Source organism: Antechinus flavipes, chromosome 5 (genome assembly GCF_016432865.1).
Source record: "Antechinus flavipes isolate AdamAnt ecotype Samford, QLD, Australia chromosome 5, AdamAnt_v2, whole genome shotgun sequence".
Taxonomy (NCBI): Eukaryota; Metazoa; Chordata; class Mammalia; order Dasyuromorphia; family Dasyuridae; genus Antechinus; species Antechinus flavipes.
In genome coordinates, this window is record NC_067402.1 from 46,589,470 (window position 1) to 46,602,679 (window position 13,210).

Consider the following 13,210-nt stretch of genomic DNA (forward strand, 5'->3'; position numbering starts at 1 on the left):
ATTGAAAAGGATCAAGCAAGTGGCTAACAGCATTCCCTAGTGGATTAATATAAAATGAAAGTGTTTGAATGGATGATCTCTAAAGTCTTTCCAACACATAAATCTTATAATCTTGCATGACCTTCCACCCAATGCACATATTAAAAAAAAAAATTCTGATAGCATCCCATAAGTTTCTTAAAGTTTTATGAAGAAGAGAGAATCTTGAAGGGTAGAAGGATATCACCTCTATTACAGGCTTAGAAAATGGTTTTCAAGAGAGCTTTCAGGAAGAATGGAAAGATTCCTTCAAGGCACATTTTGCCTTAGTTAGACCCAGGCCCATAGGGCTTTAGTGCTGGCTTCCAGGCCCAGACCCCCCACACATCTGCATTGCTTTTATGGTGGACCTTCCTCAGGAGCATCTGTACAACAAAAAAAGCATTCTTCTTTATATTATTTTTCAGTATGATGAGATTTAAATGTGCGATATTTCTTTTTTTATCCAGATGTTACAAAAGCAGACAAACTCATATTTTAAAAGACTATTAACTCTTCATTAACTCTAACTCTAACTGAGTTTTCCCAGGCTTCACTGTAAACAAAGGGACATTATATAGCCATAGATAAGGCATTTATTACAGACATACCACATTCCAAAATACGCCTTCCTGTTTGAACATCTAAATTTCAGAGAATTCACAACAAATAAGCCGTTTCACATCCTGCAAAACTCATCCATTTCCTAAAGGGAGCCAAGCTTTGTTTAATGGTCAAGCAAAAGCCAAATGCTCCCTTGATGCTAAACATTTGGAAAGAATATCAGGCAGCTCTATCTACAGTGTGGGTTGCAGGGAGAGGCTAGAGAGCCTGTCCAGAGAATTTATTTCCCATCCTCCTCCTGTGTGAAGCATTGAAGTGTTGTTCTGGATCATTAAAATAATGAACTGCAGGCCAGAATTTATGCAACAGCCTTGCATGTTCTTGAAACTCATTTTTCTTGAACCTTGGCTACTGCCTCCCTCCCTCCTTCTTCTGCCTAGTTCTCTTCCCTGTTTATGTTTTTTGCTATCTCTCAAGCTCGAAGAGTGAAATAGGAAGACCCTTAAGGCTTTTAATTCATGGTTTCCATCTTCTAGCTGTCAAAGCTTTTAAGATGCTTTCAAATAATGTTTGCTTTCCTAGCCCCTTTACTGGTTTGAACCTGGCAGATGGAGACCATCTTAATAAAAATTAAGTCTGACCTGTGACATTTGAAGGGGACTCTTTTTACATCTTAAATATCCACCATGAGTAAGCCATTTGTATGTAAAATGTGGTGGGGTCACGTGAGTGAGAGTGTGTGTATGGTCTTGGTTTTGCTCTGAATACATTAGCTCTGTTTTCTAGGCTATTGAACATGTTATCCTGTTGTGAATAAACCTTGGAAACTTAAAAAAAAAAAAAAAGATATAATTACCTTTCTGTTTTTCCTTATTGGTGATAAGATACTTAAGTAATATATATACATATACACACACACACACACCTACACATATGCTTTTATATATATTCTATATTTCAAAACCACAGTTTTAAGAATCATTACAGATTTTTGTTGACCGGCTTGGGAAAATTTCACTGAAACCCTGGTTTTCAAACTAAATGATTTCAGCCGGTCACTTAGGATCAGAGATGCGCTTTTTGTTGACGGTGGTGGTCCTTCAATATCACAAGGGTGATGTCTTGACTTGTGTATGAATTGGAATTAAGTGAGACAAAGCTGTGCAAAGTAGTCAGATTTATAACTAGAAAGGAAGTTATCATTCTAGTCTGACAGCTAGGTTATTGAGTCCATAAAGCACTAAATCTAAATCAGGAAAGATTGAATTCAAATCCGATGCCAGAAATTTATTAGCTATTTGATCCTGAGCAAATCACTTCATTTTTGCTTGCCTCAGTTTCCTCCTCTGTAAAATGGGAATAATAAAGCACCTATCTCCCAGAATGATAATGAAGATCAAATGAGATAATTGGAAAACACTTGGCACAAACTCTGGTACATAGTAGATACCATATTAATGTTAGCTATTATTAACTTTTAATAGTCCAACCCTCTCATTTCTCATGGGAGATGTGACAATTTGTACAAGGTCACACAAATAGTAAGCATCATAGCCTGGATTCAAATCCAGGGCTCTTTGCAATATACACGCTGTTCTGTTCTGCTGTTGTCTGACTCTGTGTGTGTATTTTTTGCATTATCATTAAATTTTTTGATCTATATTCTTTTTTTATTGCAAGGTACCCACTGATTTGCTAAAACTTTCCCACTCCTGTTCTCATCCATAGATTCTCCTTTCAAGTAAGAACTATAATATCATGATACATTTTCCCCTAAATAGGAATAAGCACTACACTTGGAATCATGGAGACCTGAATTCAAATCTATATTTAAATACTTACTAACCTGGGCTAGTCATTTAATTTATTGCCACAGTGTCCTCACCTGTATAATGGGGATAATAATAGCATCTACTCCCAGGATTGTTGTGAAGATCAAATGAGATAATATATATATATGTGTGTGTGTGTGTGTGTGTGTGTGTGTGTGTATGTGTATATATATATATCACTTTGCACAGTGCCTGACACATAGTTAATGCTTAATAAATACTTGTTTCTTTTATTTGTATAATTTTTTTCTTCATATTAAGTCTTCCAACATAAGATCCAAGGATCTTAGATAGAATTGGAAGGGGTCTTTTATGTCACTCATCTCAGCCCCCTCATCAATATCATGTTTCACTTCTCTCGTTTGCTAAATGGGCACAATGATACCTCTCTCACAGGACTATTAGGAAGATCAAACGAGATAATTTGTCAGATGTGCTTTGTAATCTGAAAGTACACTATAAATGGTGACTTGTTGCCTCTCACAAGGCATCATAATCTACTCATGATAAGTGTTTGTTGAGCTTGGACTCTAAGATGGAATCCAAAGGAATCTAGCTTGTTTAGATGTATTAAATCAAGGTCAGCATCTTCTGACCTAATAATAAAATGTGTCTTAGCAATAAAAGTAAATATTTGTAAATGCAAAGCCCCTCAACATGAACTGTCAGATCAAAGCCTAGAGACAAGATCCATATTTCTAGAGACTCAGTGATTATCTTTATTACATTTACTACTATCTACTCTTAGTGGGAATAGATTTAACAATGTAGAGAGAAGCATATTGGGGGTCTAGAAATGTTAAACAATAAGAGATATGTCCATCTGACTTGTCTGGGGGAAACACAAACTAAAGTCAAGGATCATTGGATCCTAGATGGGTAACTTGAAGAAACATTAAAGACTTTTTAGTGCAAAACCCGGTCATTTAACAGATGAAGAAACTGAAGTTTCCTTTCAAGAAAAGTGAAATGACAGAATCCCAAAACTAGTGAGTTTCAGAGGTAAAATTTGAATGCAGTTATTTGATTCTATGACCCCATACTTTATCTCTTATGTTATACTGTCTCTCAAAATAGAGATCAATTCTTCTGGAATTCTGGAGTTTTCTTCTATAATCAGCTAGTGTGGTATACTAGGAAGAATATTAACTCTTGGAGTTAGAGGACCTGGGTTCAAATCTTGATTCTGAGGTTTATTATTATATGACATTGACCAAATGACAAATTCCCTGGAGTTTAAGGTTCTTTTTAACTATGTGATCCTGAGCAAGTCACCTAATGGAATGGATGGATTTGCTCTATCTTTTGAGCAAGTTAGGGACTGGGGTGAGGGGGGGAATAAGCATTTATGAAGCACTTAACAAATATTATATCATTTGATCATCATCTTTGATAAACATATCATTGAAAAGCTCATTATTGAGAACTCTCATCAGCTTGCAAAATGTTATCATCCTTATCATTCACACTTCACGAGTCCCACACATAGGAGGCGATTAATAAATTTATTGACTGACTTTTAACTGAATAATCCTCATAATAGTCTAGGAGGATGTTGTTATTATCCACATTTTATAATTGAGTAAACTGAGTCAAACAATGGTTAAGTGAGTCTGGAACCAGACTCAAAGAGAAGCTCCCTCCTTCCTTGAAAACATGGTACTACAAGGAAGAGAGTGATAGGGAAAATGGTAACTTATAACCAAAAGTCCCTGGGTTGGAAGACTGGCTCTGCCATTTACTAGTCACTAGAAAAAAAGCAAGTCTTTGAGCTTCAGTTTCCTCATCTGTAAAAAGGGCATAGTAATATCTTCACTGCTACCTCACAGGATAGCAGGGAAATTCTCTAAAAACTTGATAACAATTTAAAACAATGGATGCAATGGAAGTAAAGGGCAAATGAGAAAAGACTAAGTCCTCCACTTTCCTATTATTCTCAAAAAAAGGTTTCTCTTCAGTTGGATCACAAAAATACAAATTGAAATAAAGTGTGAACTATGCCCCTGTTCACAAAAGGTGAAACTCTTCCTGCTCCTTTATTTAGGAGGGGAGCCCTCACTGTAACACTCTTTGAGCCCAACAGGAAAAAGAATTGGTAGTCAGAAGATATGGATTCCAATCCTCCTTCTGCCACCTAGGATGGCAGTTGGTAGATTAATTAATTCATCTAGGAAATGAGATGGTTGAATTAGGCGAGTAACATCATCTTTCCAGTTCTAAATCTGATTCTGAGAGAAGATAATTTTATAAACCCCCCTTTCCCCATATGGCTCCATGTTATGTGTATGGAAGAAATAGTTCTGAGAACATGAAAAATCATGCTGAGAGTTGGTATCCCTTAAGTTCCCACCGGGATAAAAAAAAAGTCAGACATCTCTGGTGCTCTCCAAATATGGAACATGATGCAAAGATGGGGGCAGTCAAGCGTGACTCAGAATCTTGAGCGTAGCTGCCTTAAGTGTTTCTCCATGCTGTCTGTCCCCCACCCACTGGGGCTATTTTTTAACATTAATAAAAACCATAGCATCTGGTTTTATGTGTCTCCCACATGTGCTTCCCTCCCCCTGTCATCATCGCTATTATCCAATGCATTTACGAACACCAAACAGCTTATCACTCACAAGCTCCTCCTCTACCCAAAAGCTTAATTCTCACCTGGAGAACAACAACACAGACAAATAGAGCCAGAGCAGGTCTTGTGTGTAGGCAGAGTAGGCAGATTTAAGGGTCTTCCCATTTTTCCTTATTTACAGGGTCTTCAAGGCTGGAACTCCCAAACTGCTGATTTCTCCAGGATTGAGATTTAAAGAATAACTGTGAAAAAGGCCAATAGCTTACACATGAAGCCCTGATTATCTATTGACACTATAGTAAGAATACACTGATGAACTTGCATTCAAAATAGGTAATGACTTAATGTGGAGAAATATGGCATGAAGATCAGATCATAGATTTGGAGGAGAAATGGGTAACCACAGTGTTGAGAAAAGGCAAAGAAGGAGAAATATGAAAGGATCACAAATCTGTTGCCTTCAGATTTATTTCCAGGGTCTACCAGGCCTGTCCCTCACTTGTAGAACCATATAATGCAAGACAAAAGCATGTAAAAAGTCATTGAACATAAAGACAATACTCATAATGGCATCAATATAAAGCTGAATATTTCCATGAAGTTAATCTTCTGCCACTATGGCAACTGGGAAGTTAGAACTATCCAAAAGAGTGTAAGGGGGAGAGTTCTGTTCCTGACCAGAGGTAGCTCCTCCATCCCTGCACCCTACATTAGCGTGTATTAATGGAGGTCCCCATGGTCTGGAGAGATACTCCCCACTCAGGTGGGCTGAAGACTTTCCCAGGCATATGATAGGGACTGCCATGTTCCTCCAGTTCCAACAACTTCTTTACCTGAGAAGTGACAAGAGTGAAACCATGTGGGGATGTGCCCTCCTTTTAAAGAAAAAGCTCCCTCCCAACGTTTTAGTAACAGTTCCAGTCTCAATTCCTTTTGTCTTCTAAAAGAATCTTTTTTTATCCCCTTACTACTATTGCTTTTCTCCTCAAGATCATCATGGATTTGTTCTATACGGACATTTTTTCACCTTAAATTGAATGGAAACTCTTTGGGGGCAAGTAGCGTCTCATTTTTATTTTTGTATCTCCACCCCTGAGCACATGGTAAATATATTATTATACAGTATTATTGATTATAACAAAACCTCCAGCCACATCACTTTCTTTTCCTGTGCATTCTAAGTGATCTGGCACCACATTTGTCCAGAGGGGACTCAGTGCCATCCTACCAGGCTCCTAATAGTGGGTTTTCCATTCTTGCCATCACAAACAAGAATGGAATAATTGTTGGCAGAACTTCCAAGGAGCCGGAAATTCTGTTGTCTGGCTTCTTGAACAAATGGGTTCACTACTGGGACAACATTAATAAAGGCGGGTGCCTCTGAGATCTCGGCTCCCTTTCTTCGGGTGTTGTTTATGAGAGCTCTTTAAACAGTCAGTAGAGGAATACAGCAGACAGCTATTAAAAGAACTGTGTACCACCCTCCAAAAAAGCAGAGATGGAAGAGACCCAAGTCCTCAAAGACTCCTCAAACACAATGAACAGGCTCCAGAATCAGACACTGCAAGAAGTTACTTATTAAAGAAAAGAAAGGCGATATATTAAAGTGCTTAAAACATAAGGTACTGCACCTGCCTGAGACAAATTACTTTCAAGCTTCTTAAGATGGTTAGGTAGGGAATTGGTCTTTCTAAAGTTTCAAACATTTTTTAGCTTGTAACAGCCAAGAAAGTCTTGTCCTTGAGAGACTTTGTGAGATAGCCTCCCTACTTCTTCAACTTTTTATTTTCCCAGTGCACTGAATGGAGTAAGTGCCACAAAACTTTGAAATAACCGAGATCAACTTACAGTTTGACAAAGCTAATGTAAGAATGGTAATCAATCCCTTGGCAATGGAAATTTTAAATTTAAAATAAGCTTCAACAAAGCCTTTGAACCTTCAAACACTTTATCCTTAAGAAATTAATGGGTCCCTGAAGAAGTCATATTTCCTTTTCTGTTTCTGTAATATATACTTCAATTACATTAATCAACAATGCAGCAAAATAACTGACAGAGACCAACTTCCAAGAAGCTCTCCAAAATGTTGTTTTGCACTATCATACACAAAACATTTTAAAGAACACAACCGTGATATCGATCATCTTAAATACATGTGGCAAGCCAGGATTAACCGTACCTGCCACGACCCCCTTTCTCCACTCCAAGGATACTTCACCAAGCTCTATACCTGAAGTTTCTGTAGAATGGGATAATCTGTCTTGCTCAGAAAGATATTGGACAAATTCTTGCGTCCACAGTCCCAATAAAGTGAAGCCACTTGTGGAAGGTGATTAGAACTTTGTGGGACCTTTCTTCATATGACCATAAATAGTCTCCATTGTTTAGAGAGAAAATAAGGGAAAGAGAGAGGCAGAGGAAGATAGAAACAGAGAGAGGAAAGAGGAAGAAAGGGAAAGAGGGAGAGAAGGAGAAAGAGAGAGAGAGAGAGAAAAGCAGACAACAGAGAGAGAGAGACAGACAGACAACAGAGAGAGAGAGAGACAACAGAGAGAGAAAGAGAGAGACAGAGACAACAGAGAGAGAGAAAGAGAAAGAAAGAGGGAGAGAAGGAGAAAGAGAGAGAGAGAGAGAAGCAGACAATAGAAACAGACAGACAGACAACAGAGAGAGAAGAGAGAGACAACAGAGAGAGACAGAGACAACAGAGAGAGAGAGAGAGAGAGAGAGAGAGAGAGGAGAGAGAGAGAGAGAGAGAGAGAAGAGAGAGAGACAACAGAGAGAGAGAGAGAAAGAGACAGAGAGACAATAGAGAGAGAGAGAGAAAAAAAAAAAAGGAGAGAGGTAAAGGGAGATAGACAGGGACATGGAGAGAATGAGAATGTGTGTAATTTGTTATTTAAGTTTTCTGAGGTCACACTCTTCAAGATGTAATCTTCCCCATAAAAAGAGTCCCTGGTTTTACTGCAGCTACCCTTAAATCATATCAATTAAAACTTGGCCTTAATCAAATATAGAAAGTGATTTCAAACATTGGTAGGAGAAAGAGACAGAGAGAGAAACAGAGACAAAGAGAGAAAGAAATAATGCTACCAGTATGTTTGAAATCACTTTCTATATTTGAGTGAGGGACATACCAGGCACAAATCTCAGATGGTGAAATTTCAGACGCCACTAAGGGAGATGAGAGGGATGGTAGAGATTTTGGAATCCTCTCCTCTGTACCTCCCACTTCAAATGCACAAAGATACCTATAATCTTCTTATTGGTGAGAGTGGCTCTTATGAAAATAGTACACAGCAGCTATTTCAGGAATGCTGCTGTTCCAGATTCAAGTCTTATCTCTAACACATACTGGCGGGGGATTCTTGGGTAAGCTACCACTTTTCAGTGCCCTAGGCAACTCTCTAAGGTAAAAAAGAAGTTGCCAACCAGCACGGGGCACTTTCCTTTCCCTGGAACTCCCAGCACCAATGAAATCCCAAGTTTATTCCTGTACTAATCATTCTGAAAATGCTCAGCAAGAGAGCTTAGTCTGAACTGAAATGGGAAGCATGATCCATACTTTTGTTAATAATTCACCTTAATTTCAAGTTTGTTGTTTATTAGAAAGACATTAGGATAATATTGGGCATCCTATAGGCCAAATATCTCCACCTATCTTTTATGTTTGGTGCCAATGGTTTTTTAAAACAGCCGAAAACAAGGAAAGTTAAAAAGCTTTCTATTGTTGACCCCGATATCATGTGCATGGCTGTTTCATGCTGTTCACTGTCCTTCCAGAACCCAGGGATTTTAATGTCTTATGTTTAGTTACCAGGGTGTTGATGATTTTTCTCTTTTCTTCAATGATCTTTCTGGATAGATCAAGGTATCTAGGGTAGAGGTTCCTTCTATTTTAGGGGGCTAGAGACATCATGTAAGTAATCTGTTAGAAATAGATAACATTCTCTTACCCTTACCACAAAGAAACTGGCCCAGATGGTAATAAACTGGGACCAGCAGCACAGAGAAGACTAGAAACATGAACTAAAGGCATGTCTGCCGTAGCTCAGGGTCGGCATTTTCATATGAAGAGATACAGGTAGATTCAGCTTCCCTGCTCAGCCAAGAGCATTTTTTAAGGAATCGTCTGCTCAACACTTCCCCAATCTCTGGGAAAAATGAGATGTTACATTTTCTTAGCAGGAGCTGACAATTAAGTCGGGTGAACAATAATGCATGGCGGGGTGTGGGGGAGTTCACGCTGCTTGGCTCCCCGCCTCAGGTGCTTGGAGGAATATGAGGCTGAAGGCCAAATGATTTCCACCACCCAAGAAGTGTAGGAGAAAGCAGTCAGATCCTGGAAGCCTGCACCCCCTATAGCATGTTATTGAGTTTATTATCATGGAGATTGCCCAGTTTCTTCCTACCATTTTATCAGGCCCAGATAAGGATTTTGTGAAGTGCCTGGGGAAGAGATGATTCATTAGAGTGAAGTAATGATTTGTAATATTTAAGCTACTCCATTAACCTGGAAAATGGGTCAGAAAGTAACCTTTAAATACAGCCAAGGGAGAAATTCAGCCAGCAGCTGAAAATGGTATTTTTGCAGGAAAATCTAGTTGTATAATTAACTGTAATTTCTCTGACTGAAGTCAGGAAGCTTTATTTTTTTTGACTGATAAGCTATCTCCTTCTTGGCACAGGAAGACAAACCCTTAGGTTGAATTCATGGCTTTCTGTTAGACCCTAGTGGGTGGTTGAGGTGGAGAACAAAGGTGCTGTGGAAAGGAATTCAAAAAGAGGAAGATTGGGGTGGAGTTGGGAGGAGAGGAAGAAGAGAAGGAAAGAGGAGGGGAGAGACAGAAGAAGAAGACAGAGGAAGAAGAGAGGAGAATGAGAGAAAAATGAAGGAAAAGTAAGGAGAGGAGGGGAGGGAAGGGAGAAAGAAGGAAGGCAGGAGAAGAAAGAAAGAAAGAAAAAAGTAGGAAGAGGAGAAAAAGGAAAGGGGGAAAGAAAGAGGAATAGGGAGAAAAGCAGAGTAGAAAGAAAAAAAAGAAAAAGGAGGAATAAGAGATAAAAGACAGAAGAAAGGACATAGGGAAGAGGAAAAGAGAAATCCCCTTCCTCCTCCTCCCCCCCCCCCAATTTGCCCAAGTTAACAGCAATATTGGCTTTCTTTTCTGGGAGACTCTTAAGAATTTCATTCTAAATACTTTCTGACTTCCAAGACAATCATGCTCCCTAAGATATTATTGATGCTTAATATATTGTGCAAAGATCGATTTTGTGCTCCATGCTGTTTGCCATATAGGAAGTTAAATGTACTACTGTTTGGGGAATCGTTCATTTCTTGTTTGAATAGCAGCACAGCTATTTTTTTTTTCCAGTGGGCAAGGCACTGTCTAGTACAGGCATTAAAAATTAGCAGAGGTGGAAATGCTTTGAAATAGTTTGATCTCTTCTTGGGGGAAGCAGAGAGCGGTGAGAGGAGTCCCTCAGGAAGACCTTGATATGTGGAGCATGTACACCAACAATGAGATTTTCTTCAACACCTCCTCCTCCTGCATCGAATTTCCCCCTCCAGTCAGGCACCAAAGAAGAAAAAAATCTACTCTGCCTCTCTTATATTTGATCTAAATTCTCCTGAAAACACAAGGGGGGATAGGGAGGCTCAGATGTGGGTACTGAAGGAAAATAGTCATGTGGCAATAAATAACCCTGGGGTTCATCAGGGTGGTCCGGGGCTGGTTTTGTGGGGCTGGGATGAGGAGAACTTTTTGGTCTCTCATACTAGTGGCTTTCCAATCTTGTGACATCCTTGGAACCAAAAAGAAAAGGTCTAAAAATCACCTGCTTTCTTAACAGACCAAAAAAGGCAAGAAGTGGATTGTGTCTAAACAATCTTTCCTAATTATCAGAATGGGGGGAAGGGGCTGTGTGGAGCCAAAATAATGGATAGAAGATAGAATATTGCCTGAACTTTCCCTCGTTTCCCTCAGACACAATGTTAAATCAAGCCTCTAAAAGAAATCTGGAGTGATAGGATCCACAAAAAGCTAGAGTAAAACAATTTTCTAGCCCAAGATAACTTAGAATGATGTCAGGAAAGGTCATCTCACTTGGATAAAAGGGGAGTGCAGATCAGTGCTGGAAGTTTCTGGGCAAGCCAGTGGCTGGCTTCTTCACAGCACAGATCAACGACTGAGGCACCCTGATTTAGGCTCAGTGGACTGGTCACACCGCTGGTTAGCTGTGAAATCTCCAGCCCCAATGCAGCAGGCAAACAGCTAGGCCCAGAACCCAGGGCACAAAAGGGATGATTAGACTGGGCCTAATTAGCAGTGAGCAAGCCATCAGCCCTAGAGACATAGAATCTTGAGATAGTGCCCCCTGTACCTCAGAAGGAGGATTCAACTTTAAAAAAATGATCAAAACCAAAAAAGAGCCCTGACCATAGAAAGCTATTGTGTATGACAACAGGGAAAATACAAGCTCAGAAGGGGACAATTATATCAAAATTGCTACATGTGGAGCCTGTAAAGGAAATATAAATTGGTCTCAAGCCCAAAATGTCCTTTTTGAAGAGCACTAAAATGATTTTAAAAATCAAGTAAGAAAGGGAGAAGAAAAATTGGGGAAAGAAATGAGAGTTATGCAGGTGAATAATGAAAAACAAATCAACAACTTGGAAAAGAAAACACAAAAATCCACTGAAGAAAACAATTCCTTTAAAAGTAGAATTGGCCAAATAGTAAAGGAGGTATGAAAGCTAACTGAAGAAAATAATGCCTTAAAAATTAGAACTGAGCAAATAAAAGCTAATGAGTCCATGAGACATCAAGAATCAGCCAAATAAAATCAAAAGAATGAAAAAAAAGAAAAGAAAATGTAAAATACCTTATTGGAAAAACAACTGAACTGGAAAATAGATCCAAAAGAGATGGTCATGATAAAGAGAGAGAGAGAGAGAGAGAGAGAGAGAGAGAGAGAGAGAGAGAGAGAGCATCTTTCTAGAAATTATCAAGGAAAATTGCCCTGATATCCTAGAATCAAAAGGTAAAATAGTAACCGAAAGAATGCACTTATTAACTCCAGAACAAGATCCTAAAATGAAAACTCCAAGGAATATTGTATCCAAATTCTAGAACTATCAGATTAGGAAGAAATCAAATAGAAACAATTCAAATATCCAGGACCATAGTTAGAATTACACAGGATTTAACAGCTTCTGCATTAAAGGATCAGAGGGCTGATATCCTGTTAAAGGATCAAAGGGCTAATATCCTGTTAAAGGATCAGAGGGCTGATATCCTGGAAGACAAAAGAGCTTAGATTATAGACAAAACTCAACTACCCAGCAAAATTGGGCATAGTCATTCAGAGGAAAAGATGGACATTCAATGAAATAGGGATTTTCAAACTTTCCCGATGAAAAGGTCAGAACAGAACAACAACAACAAAAAATTGATCTTCAAATACAAGACTCAAGAAAAGCATTAAAAAGGTCAACAGAAAATGAAATAAAAAGATTAAGTTGTTTACATTCCTACAAACGAAGCTAACTTTTAACTCTTAAGAACTGTATTTCTATTAGGGTAGTTAGAAGGTGTATACTTAGACAAAGAATGTGGATATAATTTGACTTTGATGTGATGATAAAAATTTAATTAAGGGGTGGAAAGGGGATATTGAGAGAAGAGGAAAGGGAAACAGAATGGGATAAATTATATACATGAAGATGCATGAAAGACCTAATACAGTAGAGGGAAAGAAGAGAGAGAAAGCAAGCATTGTTTGAATCGCAATCTCATCAAATTTGGCTCAAAGAGGGAATAACATATACACTCAATGGGGTAAAGAAATCTATCTAACCCTAATGGAAGTAGAGGAGAAAGAGAAAAAAAGAAAAAAGAAAGAGGGTGGCTGATAGAAGAGAGGGCAAGGAGGGCAAAAGTAGGGGGAGAGGGGAAAGAAAAGATAGTGGGGTCTGCTAGGAAGAAGGGCAGATTGGGGGAAGTGGTAGTCAGAAGCAAGGAGGGAGAAAAATATTTTAAATGGGGGAGGAGGAAAGATAGAAGGAAAAGCACAGTAATCATAATTGTGAATATGAATGAATTCTCCCACAAAATGGAAGCATATAGCAGAGTGGATTAAAAAACAATCCTACAATATATTGCTTACAAGAAACACATGTGAAGCAGAGACACATACAGAATAAAAGTAAAAGGCTGGGACAGAA